Raw genomic sequence first — 16,835 nt, forward strand, 5'->3', positions numbered from 1 at the left:
ATATATGTATATAATAGTTTTATGGTTATTAGGAGAGAGAACATGCCTCTGGGAGTAATCAACCACAGAATAGACTTAACTACCTCTTCACACCTTTTCTACCCTTCCTCTTCTTGAGAACCACTGCCATGATTAGCTTGTCTCTACTAGAGAATTACTAGTTCACAAAGTATTCTTGAATAAAGTCCTACTCTGCCTGTGTCTCTGCCTCTCCCTCTCTCTCTGTGTCTCTCATGAATAAATAAATAAAATCTTTTTTTAAAAAAAGTCCTACATTTATAATTATTAACTTATGTCAGATTTTTTACCTATTAAAGACAGACATTCATGTTAATATCAGGAATAAGAAAAAAAAAAAACATCAGTCCACATCTGCTTGTTCAGACAAGCAGACAAAATTTTTAAGACCCTTTCATTGCGTTGCACATCTACCTCTACTCTCAGTGCTAAATAATTTGATATAAGGCATCCGTCTTGAACAAGGTCTGGCTTCCATGTAAGATATTGAAGACTTTTGAAATTAGGGGAAATGTTGATAAAAATCTTTTATTTATTGAAGGCTTATCAGCAGAAGAGCTGTTAACTTTAGAAACAATTGTTTAACAAATAAAGAGCTGAATAATTGTACTTTCTTGTAAGCATTTGTTGGTGATCAGCAACAGCATAGGATATAATTTTAATGGTCAGCATTCATTGAAAACTGGCTCTTGGAGCCCATGGGTGGCTCAGTCGGTTAGGTACCTGCCTTTGGCTCAGATCATGATCCCAGGATCCTGGGACCAAGCCCCATGCCAGGCTCTCTGCTCAGTGGGGAGCCTGTTTCTCTCACCCCTCTGCCTGCCACTCCCCACATCTGCTCGCTCTCTCTCTCTGTCAAATAAATGAATAAAATCTTTAAGAAAAAGGAAAAGAAAACCAGCTCTAATTCAGGTTCGATTCTTTTCCCCACTTCATTAGTGAAGAAACTGAAGCACAGAGAACTTAAAGAACTTTCCCCAAATGAATCCCCACAGATTAAAGGTAGCAGAGTCTGAATTCAAACCCAGACCTTCTGACCCCAGAGCACAGGTTATTGAAGGAGCATGACCTGGAAATAGGTTCCTGGGGTCCTTTCTATGAGACCAAAATTACTGTGTTTTACCTAGATCTCACTTTAGCAGAGGCCTGTTGTTGTAGCTGAGGAGGGACTCAGCTCAGGAGCCTTTCTTCCAGAAAGCTGTCTTTCCCCCTTGCTTTCTCAGCCCCCGTTCTAGGTTAGCCAGTCCCTCGGTGTTCTGCAAATTGTGACCGTTGCCCCGTCTTGGCACTTACCTGAGCACATTGTACTAATAACTGTCCCTTTACTTGTTTACCTCTCACTTGTGTTCTGTTGGTCTTTGGCCCTAGCCCAGAGCCCGGCCAGGACAGAGCTCCGTAGCACTGTTTGGGGAGTGAGTGTTTGGGAAAGAGCAAACAATTCACAACCCACCAAAGTTACAAAATTGGAAAGGGAGTCGTGACCAGTCCTGAATTATTGTCCCAGAGGAGAGAGATACTGTGCTGCCGTTTTGTAAGAACCATTTGGATGCAATATAAGAAAATCAAAGTATGATGTGATCCATTTTTCAAGATGCTGTTTCTTTGGGGTTTGAGGTAGTTTATAAATCGGCTTGAAGAAGCTCAGGGGCGGAAGGCAGATGAGAGTCGAGCCAGCCTCTCGCAGATCCTCTCACTGCACCCCGCTGTCTGTCAGGGTGCCAGGGGAAGGGGCTCACATTAATCCTACACCCATGGCTGTGTGTCAGGGACTAGGCCAGGCTTTTCTCATACGTTCACCAGCCTAATCTCAGCAACTCTAGAAAGTATGTAAACTAGAGTTGGCCAAAATGTGCCTTTAACAGGAATTCAACTATATGCTCTCAGTGTGTGTGTGTGTGTGTGTGTGTGTGTGTGTGTGTGTGTGACAGCTACTTCATCTGCACTAAAAAAGAAACAGCGGAGGGAACTATTTTAGAGTAGCTGAGAGTCAGTAGAGGGCTGTACCAAACCATGTATACTTATTTTACTTCATGGATAATGTCTTAAGATAATTGCACCTCGTGCCTGAGTACAATGTAACTTCACCATATTATGGTGAAGACTCCAATTTTATGATTGAGAAAATGAAGTCTTAAAGAGTTTATATAACTTGTATTCAAATCAGCCCTCAAGCCCCTGTCTTACGCCCCTGTCCAGAAGCCCCTTGAGTCGTTTTGTGGCGGTTCTATGGGGCTTGTAGCCGTTCTGTCTCTACTCTTGTCATCCATTCAGCAAATATTTATTGACTATTGGCAAGTCCTGTGATAGGTGCAAGGGATGCATATTTGAACAGAAATGTTTTCCTCTCCAAGGGAGCTACAGGAAATGTAAATCACACAACAGGCTGACATGAGAGGAGTATCGTCAGCTCTTGATTGACCGGAGCTTGAGGGAGGGATAGGAAAAGATTTGTCACAGTTAAAACAAAACTAGTGAGAAGGGGACTGGAAAAAGCAGTTAACCTAGGCTTAGTTGGAGTTACACCTGGTATTAAGGAGAAGTTTCCCATCCTCTCCATGCCATCCAAATGGTAGGCGACAATAAGGTAGAAGAGTTGAAGAACACAAGGCCTCACTTTCATTGTCTGATGGAAAATTGCACAAAGCTACCTGTTTAATGGCTTCATCTTGTCTGTTCCTCAGCCGTGCTCCCTTTTTAACATTGGAACAGAGCCTAGGCAGCATCAGTTTGTCTCTGAGCAAACTACATTCTTCACTGTTTCTCTAGTAGACAGTCCAGGTCAGCAGTTTTTAAGCCATGTTGAGCCCTGAGAATTCCCCCAGAGGGCCTCAGGGGCTGCTGCTGTATGGTCGGGGGAGGAATGATTGGGTCTTGGCCACTCTTTAACCCAACTGCCTTCCTTTCCAACTTGGAGTAAAATTTCCTTTGAATAAAGGGTTCCGCGGCTAAAAAGAATTTGAAAATAGTTCCGTGTTTCATCTTATTTTTGCTGGCAAACTCTCCCTCCCTCCCCCAGCCACCCCACACCCTCTAATCCATACATACTATCATTTCATTCTCTTTTCGGTGTCACTAAACCCCGGGTCACATTGGCTCGGAATCAGTTAACTTTGGCTCCAAAGTTTAATGATCCACTTGCTAAATGTCAGCTTCATCAAATTTCTATACATTCCTCCGAGCCGGGCAGGTTTAAGAACGGCCCCAACTAAGTTTGCAACGAGATGGAGAAAACTGTTTTTCTAGAACTCCAACTGGGTAGTGTTATGCATGCTCAGAAGGAACACTAGGATTATCCGCCTGGAATAGTGGTGGGGTGGAGTTTGCGAGACCCCAGAATCACGCAGAGGTAGACAGTTGATAATCTGCGTGCTAACAAGGGTGTGTCTTGGTGTCACCAGGTTTTTGTCCTACTGAGTGGGGCGTCATGCAAGTTTTGGACAGCGGAGGGGAGACAGCTACTGGTGATGGAAGCTTTTCTGCTAACTCTCTGTTTCTCCTGAATGCCAAATAAAGTGATTTCAAGGGCTCCAAATGATTAACCTACCCAGGTCATTCATATGCTTTGGAATAGTCATGCCTCAGATTATATGCAGGCCTTTGGTGAGACCAGAAAATAATCAAATGCAAAATGTGACAATTTGGGGATCAGTGTATTAGTTACCTAATAATCTCCCATGGGATTCAAAACAAAGATCTCAGCTTTGGCTACAATGCCCTTCATTGCTTCTGTATCCCCTCCTGCCAACTCTCTGTTAAAGAAAATCTTCAGCACGGGATAAGTAAAAAAAAAAAGTCTGTAGTACCTCAGCTGCCATAAGGAACAGACCTGGATGAAGTAATGTCTGCCGGGGACAGTGGAAGTTCATTGATCCAATTCCGCTCACCATCCATGGATGAGTAACTGACAGATGTTGCAAAAAGACAAGGAGACAAGGCTGATTGGCAAGGGGCAGGAGTCTACCCAACCTTAAAATAGAAACAGTGTGGCATCTGTTGGTTAAAATAAAGTTCCAACCATGGACATTTTGCAGGTTGATGTTATATAGACTTATAGTCATTAAAAACTTTTTTTCTCCACAAAAAGCACTATTTTTTTTTTTGAACTCTGTTAATCCACCTGAAGTACTGCATTGTTGTTTTGGCCTTCTCGATTACCATGCCTGTGTCATCTGGTAACAGAACACCTTTATACCTTTTCCAAACCCTCCTACCTACATTCTCAGCCCATGAAGTTTGCAGAGGGAAGGGGAGACCGAACTCTTCTCCTGGCTCCAGGGGCAGGTTGGTCACCCAGGTCACCTTCCTCTTGACAACAGTGATTCAAAGATGGTCATGTGACCAAAGCTTGTCCAGTTAAAGCTTTCTCTGGGAATTTTGCTGGAATTACCAGAAAAGGAACAGTTTCTCCTTCAGAGATCTTGGAAGTCAAGGACAATATAAACTTGGAGCTGCCTGGGGCCAGCTTTGATATTATAGGGACACAGTCTGAAAATAAAGCCAACCGAGAGGAAAGCAGAGCCAAGAAATGGACATAGTTCTCATGGCACCATTTCTGTCCTGGATCCAGTTGGGTCTAGAGCCAGGATACCCTGGAAGTTCCAATTATGTGAGCCAATAATTCTCCCTTCTCCTACATTTTCCTTGTTTCCTTTCCTCCTTCCTTCCATTCTCTCAACTCTGTGTGTGTGTCTGTGTGGTGTGATCGACACATCCATCAGTTAGGGCCTGGTTGAATAAATATTATATCCAAATAATGAGATATATGCAATCATGAAAAAGGCTCATGTAAAGCTACATATGAATCATTGCATTATTTATTCTAGATAAAAATAAGTGAAAACAACTGAAACTCTCATGAGAGATGCAATAAATTAAGTATATTATATCCATACACTCAAATAAGCAACTGTTAAAATGAGTCATACGTAGCTAATTGACTGACATTAAAAGATGGTCATGACATATTGTTGATTATAAAAAGCAGGTTATGAAACAAGTTACAAAAACATTCTTATTTTAAAAAATTATGTAATTTGGGGTAAACAAATCTAGCAAACTCTGAAACCTAAACATTATTACCCTGGGATTTTACGTGCTTTTTTCCCATCATTTATTTTCTTTATTGCTTCAATTGTAAATGTATATACTAGAGAGAGAAAAAGAAAACTTTCTATTTTCTACAAAAAAGAAAAATAGAGAAAGGAAGAAAGGAAAGGAGGGAGAATCTGAAGAGAAGTGTGAATGGGAGCATCTATTGTTTGAACTTTCCATAAACAATTCAGGAAGATTCAGGGAGAAGGTTATACCATCTCATGAATCTTCAAAAAGGTATTTTCCAGGTGGATAGATGAGAAGAGAGCATCCGGAAGGATGAACCAGGAAAGGTGAAGTTTCAAAAAACTAAGAAGCCATTATGTGTTAAGGAATAAGTTTTCTGGTATAGCTGGGTCAGTAAATTAGCAGTTTAATCTTAATAACTAGGACAGAGTCAAAGTCAATGTTAACACAAGAAATTTCATATCAGGATTATGTATGGGATATACAAGGGAAAAGAAAAATACAGTATCTCAAGGACACTGGTCTCTATACCCAATTGTTGGCCCATATCTCTCTTTTTGAGGTCCACTGACTATTTCTAACTTACCACGTTCAAAGCAAAACTCCTGGTCTCCTCTATAAATCTGCTTCTCCTCTAGAGTGGTTAATTTTGTATGTCAACTTGACTGGGCCATGGGGTGCCCGGATATTTGACTAAATATCACTCGAAGTGTTTCTTTGAGAGTGTTTTTGGATACAATTAACATTTTAAAATGATTTTATTTATTTGAGAGAGAAGAGAGCATGCACAGGGGCAGGGGTGGAGGGGCAGAGGGAGGGGGAGAAGTGGATTCCCCACTAAGCAGGGAGCACAATGCAGGACTCTATCCCAGGACCCTGCGATCATGACCTGAGCTGAAGGTAGAGGCTTAACCCACTGAGCCACCCAGGTGCATCCATCTGGATGCCATTAACATTTAAATCAATAGACAGAAAAGCAGATTATGGTCCGCAAGGTGGGTGGACCTCATCCAATCAGCTAAAGACCCGAATAGGACAAAAAGGCTGGGCCCCCCATAAGTAACAGAGAATCCCTCCTGCCTTCACGCCGGAACATTGGATTTCTTTCCCTGCCTTCACATTTGAATTGAAATACATTAGCCCTTCCTGGGTCCTGAGCTGCTGGCCTTGGGACTGAAACTACATCATCAGCTCTTCTGAGCCTACAGTTGGCCAATTTGCCCTGTGGATCCTGAGGCTTATCAGCCTCATAATCATGTGAGCCAACTCCTCGGAACAGATTTCTTTCTCTATGTTTATATACATCCTATTGATTCTGTTTCTCTGGAGTTCCCTGACAAATACGTTCTTCCTTTCCCTGTAAAAGAAAAAAAATGGTTAAATGAGTTTACTAGTATGTCAAGTAGAAGAACCTTGGGGTCATCCTTGGCTCTCCTTTCTTTCACACTGAAGGTCCATTCAAGGTAAACCATGTCAGCGCTACCTTTCCAACACACCCAGAACCTGAACCTGACTGCCGCTTCTCGTGCCTCCTATACCATCGTGGCCTAAACTTCCATCATCTCTCATCTGGCCCAATGCCGTTGCATCCTTCCCAGTCTTCCTGCTTCCGGCCCTGCCTCTTTAAAGTCGACTGTCTGCACAGAAGCCACGACGGTGCCCCTTTTCAACAGGTCAGATCACGTCCAGTCTCTGCTCAAAACCCACTAATGGTTCCCATCTGATTCAGGGTAAAGTCTACTGTCCTCCTCGGGGCCTCTGCACGACCTGGCTGCCCCTGCTGCCTTACTGGCTCTCTCATCGGCCACCCCCAGGTCACTGCTTCCTTGCCTATTTTTTCTCTTTCTTTTTCTTTCTTTCTTCTTCTTCTTCTTTTTTTTTTTTAATAGGTCAGGACTTCACTCTTTTGAAATGCTATTCCTAGCTATCCAGTATGTCCCTCAGACCTTCTCTGCCGCCTCATATGAAATAATCTTCTCCACCTCCCTACGTCCTCTTACTCTTCTTTGAGGCATGTTTCACCAACCGACGTACAGTGCATCTTATTTTATCCTCTGAGACTCCTCCTAGAACATGAAGCCCATGAAAGCAGACGGCTGCCTTACTTTGGTATCCTCTGCACCTGGAGCAGAGGCCGGCATGCAGGGGCGACTCAATACCTGTTTGCTGATTAATTAAATTTCTTTCTATACATTGAAGGAAACAAAATACTTTCGATGTGGTCACGGTTAACAGTTATTGGTCACATACTACATATCGGACGCTATGCCATGCTTCTTACATAAATTAACTCCTTTAGTTCTCACAACAATCCATGGGGGCTCAGAGCATTTTCTGAATGAGAAAGTGAGGCAGGAATGACTTTACTAATGTCACGTGCTGATAAGGTGTGGAACCTGGATTCCGGCCCAGGCCAGGCTCCAGAGACCACACTCAGCTGCCAGGGTCTCCCCTTCAGAACATACTTCCTGCAAATGCATTACGAGACACTGAAGAAGCAAGCAAGGATGAAAAAGACTATCGCCTAAACGTATTCTTCAGGGATAAAAAAAAAAAATGTTTCCCACCATATAGTATGTCACCAGTTCACAGCGAGACAGCACAGCAGAGAGTAAACACACAGTGAAAAGCTCAGGGGACTCCCCTGCAGTTCACACTGTGGCAGCTCTGAAGCAATTTGGTAGAGACTAACAAGGTAACAGCAAAGGCTTGCTTGAAAACCTTTTTCAGGTTACACATACATGGTTAAGTTGGTGGGAGCGTCACAAGCCCATTTGAAGAGGCACACAGTCCTTTTTACCCTTGTAAACTTCTTCACGTGTGTATTCAACAAATATTTACAAGCACCATTGGTGTCAGGCACAGTTCTGGGCACTGGACATATAGAAATACCTCCTTTCGTGAACCTTCGTCCCCATTTGTAACGAAATGGAGCTTACGTATCGTAGTGACTTGGAGCTAAGCTGTGTAGTCAGACTTGGGTACAAATCCCAGCCCTGCTGCTCCTGGTTACATGATCCCCAGCAAGTTACATAACTTGTCTAAATCTGTTTGTCTATAAAATGGAGGCAATGTTGATAACCAGATCTACCGCACGATTAGTTTATTTGAGGGATAAAATGAGGTTACCCGATACACCCTAAGCATTTGGAAATATGCTACCTGTGATGGTGAGAGTGGACCTGTAAAATCCCTGTGATTTTAAAAATGGTTTTGTATGTACGATGAATTTAAAGTTTCCCTAAGTTTTCCCACTAGACTCAGTTTCTCGTTAGCGACAAGACGTTCAAATTTTAGTGTCTTAAAAGCGTGCACGTTCAGTCCACATTTTCAACCAGAATGCTAAATTTTGTGATGAAGTCATAGGGCCTTACACTCACAGTTAGACATCATAATGGGACTATTAAAAGAACTCTGATTCATTAATTCGTTCATTCTTTTCTCCTTCTGGGGTTATCTGGGAAAACTGCCCATTTGCAGAGAGCTCCTTTGGCTATCTTCCTTTGCTTTGCAGAGCCCTCAAAACCAAGTTCTTAAGTACCTCATAATGGGTCCATGAGATTGTTGATTTTGCTTATAACATGTCAGAGGTAACAATTCTTATACTACTAAAAAACTCATTACAAAGTATAAGGGATATCTCAGGTGGTTTCTGAATGGACTAAATATTCATATTTATTTATAGGCTCTTCTGCTTTCGTGGACATTAGACCAGGAACTTAAAACCATAAATTCTAATCCTAGGCCTGACACTAATGAACTGTTTGATCTTGACTTTGTTGGTATTTCGGGGCTTACCTATCTGTATCAGAAAACAATTATCTGGGGCACCTGGGTGGCTTAGCTGGTTGCATATTTGACTCTGGATTTCAGCGCAGGTCATTATCTCAGTGTCCTGCAATCAAGCCCCCAGTTGGGCTCCACACTCAGGGAGGAGTCGACTTGAGGATTATCTCTCTCCTTCTCCCTCTGCCTTTGCCGCTGCTCGTGCTGCCTCAAATAAATAAATAAATATAAATAAATAAATAAATAATTTTTTTTAAAAAAAGAAAGGTATTGTCTATATCATCTCCAACTCTAAGATTCTACACTTGCCCATAAATAAAGCTAATCAAGAAATCTATCCCCCCGTGGTCCATGGAGCCGAACGTGAGGACACAGGGACCTATTAAGGAACAGATGAGCACAGGGGCTCTTGCATTTCAAGTTGTAATCCGCAGACAATAAGACGGGTAATAAAGGCTACAGGAATAAAATTCATACATTTTTAAGCATAAAGATATATAATAGCTGCATACATTTTTCTTGAGAAATGTGTGAATAATATTGAGCATTTAAAACCTATTGAATGTGCAAGTGCTGATAGACCTAATCCCGTGTACAAAAAGTTGGAAACTAAGGCTTTCTTTGTTGGTTGTGCAGTGACTCTAACCAATCCCATGGTGCTTTTGAGTTACAATCAATATTAGATTTGAGACTCAGTTCAGACCCGCACTTCAGAGGGGGCCGGTCTTCAGATGACAAGTTATCACCTGGCACATAACTTTTTGAGGACTTTGGGAGCCTTTGAGATAAAAGGGACACATTGAGTCTGAGCTCCCAATGAAACAGAATTAACAAAATGTCCTAGCTTAAAACCATTTCACCCTTTGAAAACAAAAGAGCTCCTCCAGGACAATTGGCTATACATTTTGCAGATTGAAAGGGATCACTGAGTAAATGTTCTGGTGCTAACATCCTCCTGGTGAGGAAAATGCTTACCAGCATTCCTTTGGACTCTGCAAGTCGGGCTCCTTTGCACAGAAGAATGACTCTGAGGTGTTTTCTGAAGGGAGGTTGGAGACAGCTTGTTAGAGTAGTGGCTAAGCCAGTAGTATTCTGAGTCCATGGAGCTCTTTTCTGTTTCTTTTTAATATTGCAATGAATCATATATTCATAGAATTTTGGATAAATAGACATATTTTCTCTAGTAAACTTTTAAACAAAAGAGCCCTCAAATTCATTTACTTTAAAAAGGCAAACATTTTTTAGTTGATATAACATCTATCACATAACCCATTTTCATAAAGTAGGATTATTAATATCATTACTTAAGTTAAAAGTCTTATCTTGGGGCACCCGGGTGGCTCAGTGGTTGCGCATCTGCCTTTGGCTCAGGGTATGATACCAGGGTCCCAGGATCAAGTCCCATGTGGGACTCCCCACAGGGACCCTGCTTCTCCCTCTGCCTGTGTCTCTGACTCTCTCTCTGTGTCTCTCATGAATAAATAAATAAAATCTTTAAAAGATAAATTTTACCATTTTTTACTGTAATCTAATATGTATATATATTTTTTAAATTTCTTTTTAAATTTTTTAATTTAAATTCTAATAATTGGGATCCCTGGGTGGCGCAGCGGTTTAGTGCCTGCCTTTGGCCCGGGGCACGATCCTGGAGACCCAGGATCGAATCCCACGTCGGGCTCCCTGCATGGAGCCTGCTTCTCCCTCTGCCTGTGTCTCTGCCTCTCTCTCTCTCTCTGTGACTATCATGAATAAATAAATAAAATCTTTTAAAAAAATAAATTCTAATAATTAACATACAGTGTATTATTAGTTTCAGAGGTAGAGGTCAGTGATTCATCAGTCTGGTATAACACCCCGTGCTCATTACATCATGTGCCCTCCTTAATGTTCATCACCCAGTTACCCAATCCTGCAACCCCCTTCCTCCCCAACACGCTGTTTTGTTTCCTATGATTAAGAGTCTCTTAATGGTTTCTCTTCCTTTCTAATTCCATCTTGTTTTATTTTTTCCTCTCTTCCCCTATAATCCTCTGTTTTATTTCTTAAATACCACATATGAATGAGACCATATGATAATTGTCCTTCTCTGATTGACTTATTTCACTTTACATAATACCCTCTAGTTCCATCCACATTGTTGCAAATGGCAAGACATTTTTTCATGGCTGAGTAGTATTCTATTGTATACATGTACCACATCTTCTTTATCCATTCATCTGCCGATGGACAACTGGGCTCTTTCCATAATTTGGCTATTGTGGACATTGCTGTTATAAACATTGGGGTGCAGGTGCCCCTTCAGGTCACTACATTTGTATTTTTGGGGTAAATCCCTTGTAGTGCAATTGGTCGCTGGTAGGGCAGCTCTATTTTCAACTTCTTGAGGAGTCTCCGTACTATTTTCCAGAGTGGCCGCACCAGCGTGCATTCTCACCAACAGTGTTGAGAGGGTTCCTCTTTCTCTGCATCCTCGCCAACATCTGTCATTTCCTGACATTAATTTTAGCCATTCTGACAGGTGTGAGGTGATATCTCATTGTGGTTTTGATTTGCATTTCCCTGATGCTGAGTGATGTTGACTATTTTTTTATGTGTCTGTTGGCCATATGTATGTCTTTGGAGAAATGTCTGTTCATGTCTTCTGCTCATTTCTTGATTGAATTATTTTTTTGGGGGGGAGGTGTTGAGTTTAATAAGTTTTTCATAGGTTTTGGATACTAGCCCTTTATCTGAAAAGATTATTGCAAGTGTCTTCTCCCATTCTGTAGGCTGTATTTTGGTTTTATCGACTGTTTGCTTTGCTATCTAAAAGCTTTTTGTTTTGATAAGTCTCAAAAGTTAATTTTTGCCTTTGTTTCCCTTGCCTTTGGAGACAGATCATGCAAAAGTTGCTGTGGCCACGGTCACAGAGGTTGCTGCCTGTGTTCTCCTCTAGGATTTTGATGGATTCCTGTCTCACATCTAGGTTTTTCATCCATTTTGAGTCTATTTTTGGGTACAGAAATGCAACTGATTTCTGTGTATTGATTTTATATCCTGCCACTTCGCCGAATTCCTGTATGAGTTCTAGCAATTTCGGGGTGGAGTCTTTTGAGTTTTCCACAAAGAGTATCATGTCATCTGTGAAGAGTGAGATTTTACTTCTTCGCCAATTCAGATGCCTTTTATTTCTTTTTATTGTCTGACTGCTGAGGCTACGACTTCTAGTACTATGTTGAACAACAGTGGTGAGCGTGGATGTCCCTGTCATGTTCTTGACCTTAGGGGAAAAGCTCTGTTTTTCCCCATTGATGATGATATTCGCTGTGGGCTTTCCATAGATGGCTTTTATGATATTGAGATATGTTCTCTCTATCCCTACACTGTGAAAAATTTTAATCAAGAAAGGATGCTGTACTTTGTCAAGTGCTTTTCTGTATCTATTGGGAGGATCATATAGTTCTTGTCCTTTTATTCACATAGTATATTATGTTGATTGATTTGCAGATGTTGAACCACCCTTGCAGCCCAGGAATAAATCCCACTTGGTCATGGTGAATAATCCTTTTAATGTACTTTGTATCCTATTGGATAGTATCTTGGTGAGAATTTTTGCATCCATGTTCATTAGGGATATTGGTCTGTAATTCTTCTTTTTGGTGGGGTCTTTAGTTTTGGGATCAAGGTAATGCTGGCCTCATAGAATGAGTTTTGGAAGCTTTCCTTCCATTTTTATTTTTTGAAAGAGCTTCAGAAGAATAAGTATTAATTCTTCAATTTCCTTGCTGGTCATGGGTCTGTTCAGGTTTTCTGTTTCAGTTTTGGTAGTTTATACGTCTCTAGGAATGCACCTGTTTCTTCCAGATTGTCTAATTTGTTGCATATAGTTGCTCATAATATGTTCTTATAATTGTGTTTCTTCAGTGTCGGTTGCGATCTCTTGTCTTTCATTTATGATTTTATTTATTTGGGTCCTCTCTCTTTTTGTTTTGATAAGTCTGGCCAGGGGGTTATCAATCTTATTAATTCTTTCAAAGAACCAGCTCCTAGTTTCATTGATCTGTTCTATCGTTCTTTGGGTTTCTATTTCATTGGTTTCTACTTTAGTCTTTATTAATTCTCTTCTCCTGCTGGATTTAGGCTTTATTTGCTGTTCTTTTCCTAGCTCCTTTAGGTGTAAGGTTAGGTTGTATATTTAAGAACTTTCTTGTTTCTTGAGAAAGGCTTGTATACGTTCCTGTTAGGACCACCTTTGCTGCATCCCAAAAGTTTTGAACAGTTGTATTTTCATTTTCATTTGTTTCCATGAATTTTTTTTAATTCTTCTTTAATTTCCTGGTTGACCCATTCATTCTTTAGTAGGATGCTCTTTAGCCTCCAAGTGTTTGAGTTCCTTCTAAATTTCCTCTTATGACTGATTTCCAGTTTCAAAGCATTGTGGTCTAAAAATATGCAGGGAATGATCCCAATCTTTTGGTACTGGTTGAGACCTTATTTGGGACCCAGTATGTGATCTATTCCAGAGAATGTTCCATGTGGACTCGAGAAGAATGTGTATTCTGTGTCTCTTGGACTTCATTGCCTGCTTCCTTCCCCAGATTAGGGAAATTCTCTGCTATAGTGTAGAGGGCAGTGTACCTCCTGCCCTTCTCTCTCTTCTTCATCTTCTTCTAGGATCCCAACTATTCTAATATTGTTTCACTTTATAATAACGCTTCTCTCTTGAATTCTCCCCTCATAATCTAGTTTATATCTAGATTATAGTTTATATCTATAATCTAGTTGTTTATCTCTTTATCTCAGCTTCTTTATTCTCCATCATTTTGTCTTCTATATCACTAATTCTCTCTTCTGCTTCATTTATCCAGCAGTTAGAGCCTCCATTTTTTTATTGCATCTCCTTCATAGTCTTTTATTTTTATTTGATTAGACTTTAGTTCTTTTATTTCTCCAGAAAGGGATTTTCTAGTGCCTTTTATGCTTTTTTCAAGCCCAGCTAGTATCTTTATAATGGTTATTCTGAACTCTAGTTCTGATATCTTACTTATATCCATACTGATTAGGATATAATGGCAACGAGCACTGCCTCTTGTTCTCTTTTTTGAGGTGAATTTTTCTGTCTTATCATTCCTACAGAAAGTCATCGCTTTTCTATTTGTAGAGTGGCAGCTATTCTTTTCTTAGATCTCTGGTTGAGTTCGCAGGTGTTCAGAATGATTTGATAACTATCTAGGCTAAATTCCTGGGACCAGACAAAACTAAGTGCTCCTACTCTTCTGCTATCTTGGACTCTGTAATCTCCACTGAGTTCTTAATTACCGTCCTCCATGAGCCAGCAAATTAACCTGGATCTGTTGCACTGCCTGAGAAGAAATAAGGAATAAGTGACTATATTTTTGCATGTCTGTTACCTTAGTGTGATTTTCCTTGGAATGTGTGTTGCAGTGTGACTATATTTGATGCAGATAGATGGTTGATTCCCTGAGCTTGATGAAGTAGGGTGCTAAACAGAAGATAAGACATTTTAAGAATCTTCGTCACTGCACAGGAATTATTTTTACATAAAATAGGCACTCAATTTATGAAAATTATAACTAAATAAGGTAGAATAAATGTAAGACATTTACCCTCTTGAATATTTAACTGGTCACAGTCCTGAATTTTCCCTACCTCCACACATGACTGTGGATACTTACATAGTTGAGTAGTTACAGGAACCAATTAAAAATGAACATCCTTAAGTACAAGTAGATATGAAAAAGAACTGATTAGAAATTTTTGAAAAATATACATCCTTTAAAATTAAAAATCTTAATAGATGGGATAAAGTCAAGACTGAAGTCAACCAAGGACAGAATTGGAAATAGTGCTGGGGAATTCACACCAAATACAGCATAAGAAGACAAAAACTATGAAAGAGAAGTTGAGTCATGAATAATAGATAGAGAGTCTCCAAAATAGGAGTTCCAGGGAAAAAGCAGATGAAAGAGAAAGACAGAGAAACAATATTTGGAGAGCCAATGGTTGAGAATTTTCCACAATTGAACACCTATCCTTGAACTAAAAGTTCACAACAAATTCTAAGCAACATAAAGAAAAATAAATGGTTCACATTGTAGCGAACCTGTAAAACATCAAGGGCAAATAGGACAATCCTAAAAGCTACCAGAGAAAAAAGACATGTTACCTATAAAAAAGGACAATCAGGCAGGCAGCAATCTCCTTATCAGCATTGATAGATGAAATGACGATTCAAACCGTCAAAGGAAAATAATTTCCTATCTAGCTAAATTCTCACACTGGACCTAATCTATCATGCAAAAGAATGACAAATAGATACTTCACTCATAGAAAGTTTATGCCTCATAGACCCACTGCAGAATTAACTTGAAAATAAAGAAATGAGCCTAATAATAATATTATAGCAATAGCTAACACTTTTCATACACCAGCTACTTTTAATCCTCACAATAACCCTATGAGGTAGATATATATTTTAAAACCTCATTTCACAATGAGGAAACTGAGATACAGAAAGATTAAAATCCTATAGCTAGTAAGAATCAGGATGAATCAGTTAGGCTAGGGAGACATTGGAGAAAGAAATAATAATAAGCAAAGAAGTTGAGAAAATAAGTGGGTATATTTTAATTAACCATTGGCTATAATAATAAACTTTTTTGTGATTAAAAAAAGGAAAAACTAAAACTCTATATAATAATAATATCAAGAGTTGTTCTATGTCTAAATCATGCTAAGACTCTCGATGTGTTTAGGAGAATGGTAATAAATAATAATTTAAAACTTTCTATAAAAACTTATAGTTACATAGGTTAAAAATATAAGGGTAACTACAAGGATAGAATGGTAATTTATAGCTTCAAGATCAGCAAAGAAAATTAAAAATGGAATAAAGGCATTTATCAACTCAGCAGAAAGCAAGAAAAGAAGAAAAATTATGATAAGGAAAAGAATGGTAAAAAGAAACAAAAAGACAGTAGTAAAGACATATTCAAATATATCACTAATCATAATAAATGATTGTGAAATGAAATTTGCATACCAAAGGAACTTACTAATCTACTGTATTTTTAAAAATTAGCCAAGAAAATTTATTATCCAAGTTTCCTATCTGCCTCCTACAGATTAGTATTATTTTAGTCAATGATACATTGAGAACATTCAAGGGATGTATCTTGCATTTCTAATTTAAAAACCCATATTTAAAATTGAGACTTGTGTTTACATAACCATAATGATAAGGGAAATTAAAACCTGACAGATGGATATTTATAAAAACTTATATTTCAGGAAAGGACTTAAAGTAAGAAGTCCTTTCCAACTGTTTCTTTAATTAGAGAGCAATTATTTTAGAATAGAGCTTTTCCTAATTGTACTCTAGACTAGGTCAATGGGAAAACTTGTAGCAATCTTAAACTTTCTTTCACCTAAAATTTTAGATAGGATTGCTTTCCAGAACGATTTTCTAAACAACAGTATATGAAATCTTGTTGTTAAAAGGCCAAATGTCTACGTACTTCTTCAAAGTTAAATGAATTTTTTAATATATTAATGCAGATGGCATCCGGTATTTAACACACTGAACTAGAAAGAATAACTTTTATTGTCCATGTGCTGTATGAATATGAAATTAAAATGTAATTCTCATTGATGAGAACCTTAGATTCCATGTGATGATTAACTCCAAGAACACAGATTTCTGCATCTTGTGTGGAAAATGTACTTTGTAGTAGTAACAACATTCTCTGTTTTCAGGTTGTCATTATCTTGCTCTTTTTGATTACAAAGTGCAAAAGATTTCTGGAAAAATTGCCTGCACATTGAGAGCTTCCTGCAGCTACCACCACAATCAACATGGAAAACTGTTTCATTATCTAGGGCTCCCTCCTGCTACCCCTTTAAAGCCACACCCACTTCCTCTCCCACCCATCCCTAACCCCTGGCAACCACTAATCTTTTCTCTATCTCTTTAA

The sequence above is a fragment of the Nyctereutes procyonoides genome, unplaced genomic scaffold (assembly GCF_905146905.1).
Source record: "Nyctereutes procyonoides isolate TBG_1078 unplaced genomic scaffold, NYPRO_anot_genome, whole genome shotgun sequence".
NCBI lineage: Eukaryota > Metazoa > Chordata > Mammalia > Carnivora > Canidae > Nyctereutes > Nyctereutes procyonoides.